The sequence below is a fragment of the Sinocyclocheilus rhinocerous genome, unplaced genomic scaffold (genome assembly GCF_001515625.1).
Source record: "Sinocyclocheilus rhinocerous isolate Xijiao unplaced genomic scaffold, SAMN03320098_v1.1 scaffold2853, whole genome shotgun sequence".
Lineage (NCBI taxonomy): Eukaryota > Metazoa > Chordata > Actinopteri > Cypriniformes > Cyprinidae > Sinocyclocheilus > Sinocyclocheilus rhinocerous.
This window is the reverse complement of record NW_015648473.1, coordinates 117,658-127,122: the sequence shown is the minus strand read 5'-3', so window position 1 is coordinate 127,122 and position 9,465 is coordinate 117,658.

The following is a 9,465-nucleotide window of genomic DNA, read 5'->3' as shown; positions in this document are numbered from 1 at the left end:
ACTAAAATTATATATATATATATTTGTTATATATTATTATAAATTATATTATTATTTAAAATGTAACTGTTATAATCGAATTGCAATTGAATTATTTTTTCCATTAGCTTGTTTATGGAAGGTACTTTGACTTATTCTAATTAAAATGCCTGAAAAGTTTTTTTTTTTAAATATGTAGTTAAGTTTTTTTTTAATAATTAATAATTTAAAAACCTAATCAAGCCGTCAAAGCGAGTGTACTACTTAAAACCAATGTTCATGAATAATGTAATACCTGCTTTTTAATATCACATTAAGTTAGGTGTTTTATGCAAAACAAAGAGTTGATTTTTTTTGTAATCATATATTGATTATAGATAGGTTTTATTTACACAAATATATATTTGTTGAAGTTGCTGCAAGTGTGTGTCATTTAAAATTCATTTTTTTATTGGATTTCAACTGAAAAAGAGGAGTGGCTTAAAACTATAAATTACTTGCAATATATACGAAATAAATTCATTTAAAATGTTTAGCTTTCATATATTTTGCTATGTACTGTTTGTTTTTTCTTTGTTCTTTCAGTGTATTCTGCTTGGATTTATTGTGGGTGTGTTTCACAATGATAATGCCTGTTTGCTATTTGAAAAGTTAAAAAAAAAAAACATACATGAAGACATTTTGTTGTCATGTGACAAAGCAGCAAACAGGAAATGACATCACAAACACCTACAGACCCTCAAGGCAGTGTGTGAAGGTAAGCAAATCTCTTAAAAGCTTTATGACATGAAAACACTAGTTTAAGTTGTCAAATGTTAAAACAACTAGAAGACTTTGTAAATATATATATATAAGTACTTTTGAAACTATATTGGAAAATAACCATCAAGATGTTTAAACTCAGGTTTATTTCTGATGCAAAGAAAAGAATGACTTTTTTTTTACTTGTTTGCACAACTCGATATTTCCATGAAGAGCTACTAAATCAAAACACTTCCTGAAAATGGTGCAAAGGTTTTTCCAAACCACATGAAAACAAAGATTTCATTTTTATGCATATTTTTGGATGTTTCGTTTTCTCAGACATTCTTGCATGTCATCGAACCTTTGACCTGTTTTTATTCTCAGGTGTTGCTGAATGGCCAAAGCACGTCTGCTTGAGATGCCTGCGTCCCGCTCGATTCCTGGAACATCTTGGACTGCTGGGAATCCATCCTGCAAACCTCAAGGTGTGAGTGGGAAAGCGCTCCTCCTGTGTGAGTAACTGTGTGTTGTGGGGAAACTATGAGCATCTTTACAGTAAATCACAGAGCTTTGCTGAAGAGCGGCCCTTGAGTCCGGCGGCACGGCAGGGTGTGAGGGAAACATCTCAACCTGGACTCGTTTCAGCGTCAAGTCAGCTGGGATTATGGCCAGACTGATACATTTTGCTTTTCTTTTGCCCCTTTTGTTCAGCTAGACAAAGTGAGTCTCTTTGACGGCTCGAGGGGAGCTTGGATCTCTCATCCTGAAAGATCCCGGGAGCTCCGTGGGAGGCTTTCGGGTCGGATCGTCGCCAGACGGGCTCATAGTTTGAATTGTTCTCACTTAGTTTTTCCATCGCTGGGAGTGCTGTGATTTGGGGTGGGGGTGAGAATGTGACATTTTGTCGTTTTTATAGGGCCTTCACTTCTGATAAGTGGCCCTTGCGCTCATGAGGTGAATTATGGCTTTTTGAGGTTATATGGGGTGTGAGACAAACGAAAGCTCTGAAATTCAGGGTCTCTGAAAGCAAACGTCACTCTTTACATCGACCCAAAACCAATGTGCAAATTATACAGTGATTCATGGCCAATTTTGTCCGGACCTGTTTGTCCAAGCAATGGAAAACGGGGTGTGTCATCATTTTTCCAATTTAGATTGCCATAGAAATCACCTTGAGTTTTGCTAGCGCAGCTCTGGTGACAAAAAGTAAGATAATGCATTACTTTCTCTAAAGAGTAACTAACACGATTAGTTACTTTTTTATAGACTTACGCAATATTGCAATGCATTGTTGTATTTCAGTCTTTCTACTTCAAAATGTAATGCTTAATTCAATGTGTTACTTGCCTTTTCTTTGTAATTGTAAAATTCTGTTTCTGAGTGGAATTTGTTTTTGCACCAAATTTTTTTCAGTGTAACGTTTGTGGTTACAGAAACATTTGATTACGCTGTTACAATGTTTTTAGCTGTTTGTTTGAACAATGGAAGACTGAGGGCATGTCATAATTTTTCCAAATTTCATTTGGCATAGAAATTAAAACACCTTTAAGTTTTGTTTTTGTACATCTGATACCAGTCATGATATTATGGTGACCTCCTTACTAACTTTTGTGCTTAATGAAATATTTGATATCAATGTTACAATGTTTTTTATCTGTTTTATGACCAATGGTAGACATAGGGTGTGTCATTTTTCTGATTCAGTTTACCATAGAAATTATCTTTTAGTTTTGACATTGTACAATCTGATACTGATCATGATATTATGGTAACCTCCAGAGTAAGAACTTTTGGGATATCGCCTAATGGGAATGCCAAGATGTGCTTAAATTTCCCGCTCGATTCCTGGAACATCTTGGACTGCTGGGAATCCATCCTGCAAACCTCAAGGTGTGAGTGGGAAAGCGCTCCTCCTGTGTGAGTAACTGTGTGTTGTGGGGAAACTATGAGCATCTTTACAGTAAATCACAGAGCTTTGCTGAAGAGCGGCCCTTGAGTCCGGCGGCACGGCAGGGTGTGAGGGAAACATCTCAACCTGGACTCGTTTCAGCGTCAAGTCAGCTGGGATTATGGCCAGACTGATACATTTTGCTTTTCTTTTGCCCCTTTTGTTCAGCTAGACAAAGTGAGTCTCTTTGACGGCTCGAGGGGAGCTTGGATCTCTCATCCTGAAAGATCCCGGGAGCTCCGTGGGAGGCTTTCGGGTCGGATCGTCGCCAGACGGGCTCATAGTTTGAATTGTTCTCACTTAGTTTTTCCATCGCTGGGAGTGCTGTGATTTGGGGTGGGGGTGAGAATGTGACATTTTGTCGTTTTTATAGGGCCTTCACTTCTGATAAGTGGCCCTTGCGCTCATGAGGTGAATTATGGCTTTTTGAGGTTATATGGGGTGTGAGACAAACGAAAGCTCTGAAATTCAGGGTCTCTGAAAGCAAACGTCACTCTTTACATCGACCCAAAACCAATGTGCAAATTATACAGTGATTCATGGCCAATTTTGTCCGGACCTGTTTGTCCAAGCAATGGAAAACGGGGTGTGTCATCATTTTTCCAATTTAGATTGCCATAGAAATCACCTTGAGTTTTGCTAGCGCAGCTCTGGTGACAAAAAGTAAGATAATGCATTACTTTCTCTAAAGAGTAACTAACACGATTAGTTACTTTTTTATAGACTTACGCAATATTGCAATGCATTGTTGTATTTCAGTCTTTCTACTTCAAAATGTAATGCTTAATTCAATGTGTTACTTGCCTTTTCTTTGTAATTGTAAAATTCTGTTTCTGAGTGGAATTTGTTTTTGCACCAAATTTTTTTCAGTGTAACGTTTGTGGTTACAGAAACATTTGATTACGCTGTTACAATGTTTTTAGCTGTTTGTTTGAACAATGGAAGACTGAGGGCATGTCATAATTTTTCCAAATTTCATTTGGCATAGAAATTAAAACACCTTTAAGTTTTGTTTTTGTACATCTGATACCAGTCATGATATTATGGTGACCTCCTTACTAACTTTTGTGCTTAATGAAATATTTGATATCAATGTTACAATGTTTTTTATCTGTTTTATGACCAATGGTAGACATAGGGTGTGTCATTTTTCTGATTCAGTTTACCATAGAAATTATCTTTTAGTTTTGACATTGTACAATCTGATACTGATCATGATATTATGGTAACCTCCAGAGTAAGAACTTTTGGGATATCGCCTAATGGGAATGCCAAGATGTGCTTAAATTCTAAAAATGCGTAGTAAAAAAAACGTATGCGCTTAATTGAGTTGGATCATTTTTTTTATCTAATAAGAAAACATGCACATAAACTATGATGGAAACACATTTACCTAATGAAATATTTCATAATGTTATTGAAACGTTTTGAGTTATACTGTATATAGTATTTAAACTGTTTAATTTGTGTACAGACACCCCACAGACCCCTTGATTGACAAAATTACTCATAAATTCTATGACAGTCTTTTAAATATCCTTTACAGAGAATACAATCCCATAATGCACTGCAACAAGGCAAATAAAAATATCCATCTGGTGGAGGAAGCGGGAGAAATGCTGATTATAAATATATTTATAATTACACAAAAAAATAGTTCTGTAATTACAAACAGACTGTATAATACAGTATTAGTGTGCACAGTGTATTTCTATGCTTAGAGTATCACGTTGTTGAACTATCTTGTAATAATTTCTTGTGCATTTCATGTTAGTAGTGCTATTTGTATAACACATAAGCAGTGTTGGGAAGGTTACTTTGGAAATGTAATAGGTTACAGATTACAAGTTACCCTACTTAAAATGCAATAAGTAGTGTAACTTTTCAATTACTTTATTAAAGTAATGTAACTGATTACATTTGATTACTTTTCTAAATTTCTAATGTTTTCAACTGTTTATCATTTTCAAACATGTAAACCAGGCAGGGTAAACCTTACAGTAGTACTCAACACTGATTACTGTCACACTTTCGAAATCCTTCATCTCTTGAATTAAGATTATATTTCAGTTTTAAAGTAAACATTGGATGCAAAATTTATTTTATGATTATTTGCAAATCGCCTTTGCTCTTTCACGGAAGAAAGTGGTGGGTGAGCAGAACTCATTAGCATTTAAAGGTACATGCCCCAAAATGAGTCGCTGTGAACAGAGCAAGGTAAAAAGGGTGTTGTTTTACATGACCACTGAGGAATTTTAACCAAAGTATGTTGCAGACCGTTCATGAAGACCCTAAAGAATCATACCAACTTGTGGAAGATCAATGTCCCCTTAGAAGCACAGCCACCACAAAATCAGACTTACTTTGAGAACATTCTGAGGTTAAATACATATTTAAAATCATAACAAGAAATATTTTATTAGCTATACATAGCTCTTACAAATCTTTACATAGCTTTGACAGTAAACACTGGAATCTAACAATGCCTTGGGAAAAAAAAGAGTTAATCTTTAAAAAATGAAGCATAGCTATATGTAAATATAGGAAATAAAAGAGTTATCGAATAAGCATGTTCTAAACTCCAAGAAACATTGGTGTTTCATATTTTAGAGCAGTCACTGCAATTTATGAAAGAAATCAATTAAATCTGTATGTGGGAGTGAGTGTGAAAAAAAGCAGATAACCCTCTTTGTAATCCTTAACATTTTCATAAGTAACTGTAATTTAATTACACATTTTTTCTCAGTAACTGTAACTGATTACAATTACTTTTATTTTGTAATTAAATTACGTAATTCCGTTACATGTAACTAGTTACTCCCCAACACTGCACATAAGTTGTTGCCCTATGTAGAGCGTTCCAAACATCTTGGGTCCACTTGTTAGGGTTCCGTTTAAGTTAGAATGTTGCCTTCTATTGAAATAAGTTTCCCTATGTAGACAGTAGACAGCAAGGCAGCTCGTTAGTTTTTGGAACGGAGCCACAAGCTATGTTTATTTTTACAGTGATTGCATTCGCGCCATAAATAAACCCACAGACTCTTTCTGAAGTGCTGCCAAAATGTGCATGACATGGATTGCCTGGGCCCGGGTTACTTTTGAGGTCTGTTACAAATATAACATACAAAAATACATAGGCTATGCTCATATGTATGCACGATTAATCCCACCGGTCACAATAGTGACCGTAAAGAAGGTTTTCATTTATAAAGCTCTAAAAATGTTACTGACTGGTGTTTTAGTGCATTTCCTGCAGATATGGAAACAAATAAAAGGGTCTCAATTGAATATGTGCAGTCAGTGTCACATGGTTAGTGTAAACTGTCGCATGACCGCTGCATCAAAGCTCCAAAACAAAAGGATAGTACTGTCACGGTACTGCCTACTGTGTAGGAGCGAGGAGACGTGGGAGAATTCACGAAGAGACAATATTTATTAATCCAAACAAGGGAACACACATGTAGCACAGGAGATGAGACGTTTAACACAGGATGCTAGACACAGGAAACACTGGGCTTATAAACACAGGGAACGTAATCAGGGAGAACTGAAACAGGTGGAGTAATTAATCAAAAACCATGGAAACTAATGAGGGAACACCTGAAATCAAAAGACAAGGGAGAAACTGGATAATGTGGAGCACGTGGGGAGCAAAACCACAAGACATAGGAACGCAGGGGAAGTCCAAGGGCGTGACATTACCTCCCCCTCCCGGAAGATGTGCCCACGCTCCTCATAACTTCCAACGGGGAGGTGGGGTGGGCGCTCTGGAGGCCTCTAGAGACAGGCTTACACAGAACGGACGGCCTCCAGGGCGGTACCCGTTCCGGGACCCATGGCGGAGCAGGGAGCTCAGGGGGCAATGGCAAAGCAGGCAGACCGGGGAGCCATGGCGGAGCAGGGAACTCAGGGGGCCATGGCAGTGCAGGCAGACTAGGGAGCCATGGCGGAGCAGGGAACTCAGGGGGTCATGGCGGAGCAGGCAGACTAGGGAGACATGGCAGAGCAGACAGTTCAGGGGGCCATGGCGGAGCGGCCTCTGTGACTTTGGCCTCTGCACTCAGCCCGGCCTCTACTGCCAGAGCCCTATAGACTCCCCCCCAAAAAAAATTCCTTGGGGGAACTTTCAGGTTCTGAGGCCCTCTGTGGGCCAAATGTAGGAACAGCAGCCCTCCTTGGGCTTGACTTGGGAACTGTGGCCCTCCCTGGGCCAGGCGTGGGAACAGCGGCCCTCTATGGGTCGGACGTGGGAACAGGAGCCCTCTCTGGGCTGGACTCGGGGACGGGAGCCCTCCCTGGGCTGGACGTAGGAACAGGAGCCCTCCCTGGGCTTAACTTGGGAACTGGAGCCCTTGTTCCCAAGTTCCTGAAGCTTCACTGCTGAGCGGCCGGCAGGCTTGACACCGAGCTGGTTCTGAATCGGGGCCAGACACTCTCCAGACATCGGAGGATACCTTCCCTCCAGCTCAGTCCTGTGGTGTCTGGGAGGTCCACGGGGCGATGGTAATTGGACCCGATCCAGAACAACGAATTAAGCGTGGCATCATCCAACGCCGTCATCACGGCGAGCCCGCAGAATTCCCGGTCGAATTCTATAAAAGGAAGATCTCTGCGGGCTAGGGCAGCGAATCTTGCGGCGGTTTCCATTTTCGCAGGGGGGAAAAACGGAAAACAAAACTTTCAAAAAAGGAAACAAAAACTAGGAGAAGGGGCGCCGCTAACTGTTCGGTCCGGTATTCTGTCATGATCTGCTGCTAATGTGAAGGAGCGAAGGAGCGAGGAGACGTTTATTTATCCAAAGGAACGCACTCGTAGCACAGGCGATTGACGAACAAGACCAGACGCAAGACACAGGAAAAACCAGGGCTTAAAACACTAGAACAAAATGGGGAACACCTGACATCAATGAACATAATCAACATGAGGGAGAAACTAGGTCACAGGGGGGAACATGGAACACGTGGGGGAAAAAAAGAGACACAAAACAGCCCATGGGCGTGACAAGTACAGTATTTGAACATAACGATATGACAGATTTTTGATACATGTTATCTTTAAGGTGTCTAGTATTTATATATGAATTCACAATAATTCAGTTTTGTTGAGTGTGGTCATAGAATGAGTAAACATGTTGATGGCAACAGTAGTGACCAGTGGGATAACAGTGCATTTAGGTATACATATACATCCAACTGCAGCTGTTAGCGAAGGTTGCACTAAAATGTTGCAATGACAAAATATTGCACTAAATTAAAAGTTCAAATGTTACAATTAAGTTACAATATAATGATGTTGTAATACTGTTAGCACTAATATAACAATTAAGTAATAGTACTGTTTCTAATATTGAAATGTACATTCCGCGATCCATGGTGCATGATATTCTTCTTTTTTGCTCTCATTTTATATCATCTCCAGTTTTTAATTTCCTGGTAGATATCCTTATTTCCTGCTTCTCAGCTTTGTTAATTATTTGACGTAACAAGACGGACACTCTGCTTGCCTGGACGCTCTGCTTGCCTGGACGCTCTGTATAGCAGATAATGACCCGTCCCGTCTGCCAGATCAGACTCACGGCGGGCTTTACTCTCAGTTCAGGCTCTTTAGGACATTTGGTACCTCTTGGGAACGGTTGATTCATCGCAGTTTGCTCAGACTAAACTGTATTCCCAAACGCCTGAGGTTTCAGTATTTAACTAGCCAAATTCCCATTGGATAACACTCATCCCTTATTGTGTGTCCATGGAGATGGCGCTGTTTTGGATGGGGCTTGTGTTTAACGCCACTTGAGTGTGGTTAGTTCTTCGTTTATCCCGAGCGCAGAGGTCCGTTCTTCTCTGATGTTGGTTTACAGAGGGCGTCCTCAGAAAGGAAGTGTATGGCAAGCCGCTTTAACATTTAATGTATAAAACTTATGCATACTAGTATCTATTTTTATGCTACTAGTGCTTATTTATTTTTAGCTACTTACAGTGGAGATCAAAATTAGAGAACAACTTACAATTTCCTAAATTTCATGCATATGAACTTATCCTAACAGGAGTAAAAGGGCAGTTTTTTAAGCATATTTCTTAAATTGATTGTATTCTGAAGCACAGTATAAAAAAAGTTAGATATTTGAAAAAGAACCTTCAAATATAAATTTTCTTAATTATATGACAAACCCTCTTTAACTAGCAGCATTCCTGTAATTTTCACTGAGATTGCAAAATTGTGGGCCGCTCTAAGGTGACTGAAACCCTGCGACAGGAGGTTGTCCAGATGAAGGCCAAAGGGATGAACCTTTCAGCCACTGCACGAGAAGCTGGTAATTCCAAATTTGTGATTTCTCGAATATTGCAGCCAATGGTAAAAATTTGAAATGTGTTACTAGTAACAGCAGAATAATTACTAGTGACTATTGAAATAAGTACTAGTATCTAATTACAGTTTTTCTCGATTGTTTAAACACTATCACCAGGCTTTTGAACTAAAATTTCCAAACCATAACGCCATTTATCAAAAAGCACACCCATACTAGTTGACCATGTCCTTGTCCATGGTATGACTATGAGGGAGGCAGGGCAATGAGTACAGCCAAATTTGAGTCGCTTCACCGTCGCCTCGATCATAAGAACCTTCAGGGAGGAAAACAGGTAGGTGTACCTCAGTGTACTCTACTGTAACTTTTGAGTGCTGTACTCTGTTACAACACATGCATCAAATTGCCTTACATACAGATAGAGTTTCTGTCTGCTTCCATTTTGTAAAAAGGATGTTACAGTTACAGTAATCAGTACTTCTATTTTTGTAGG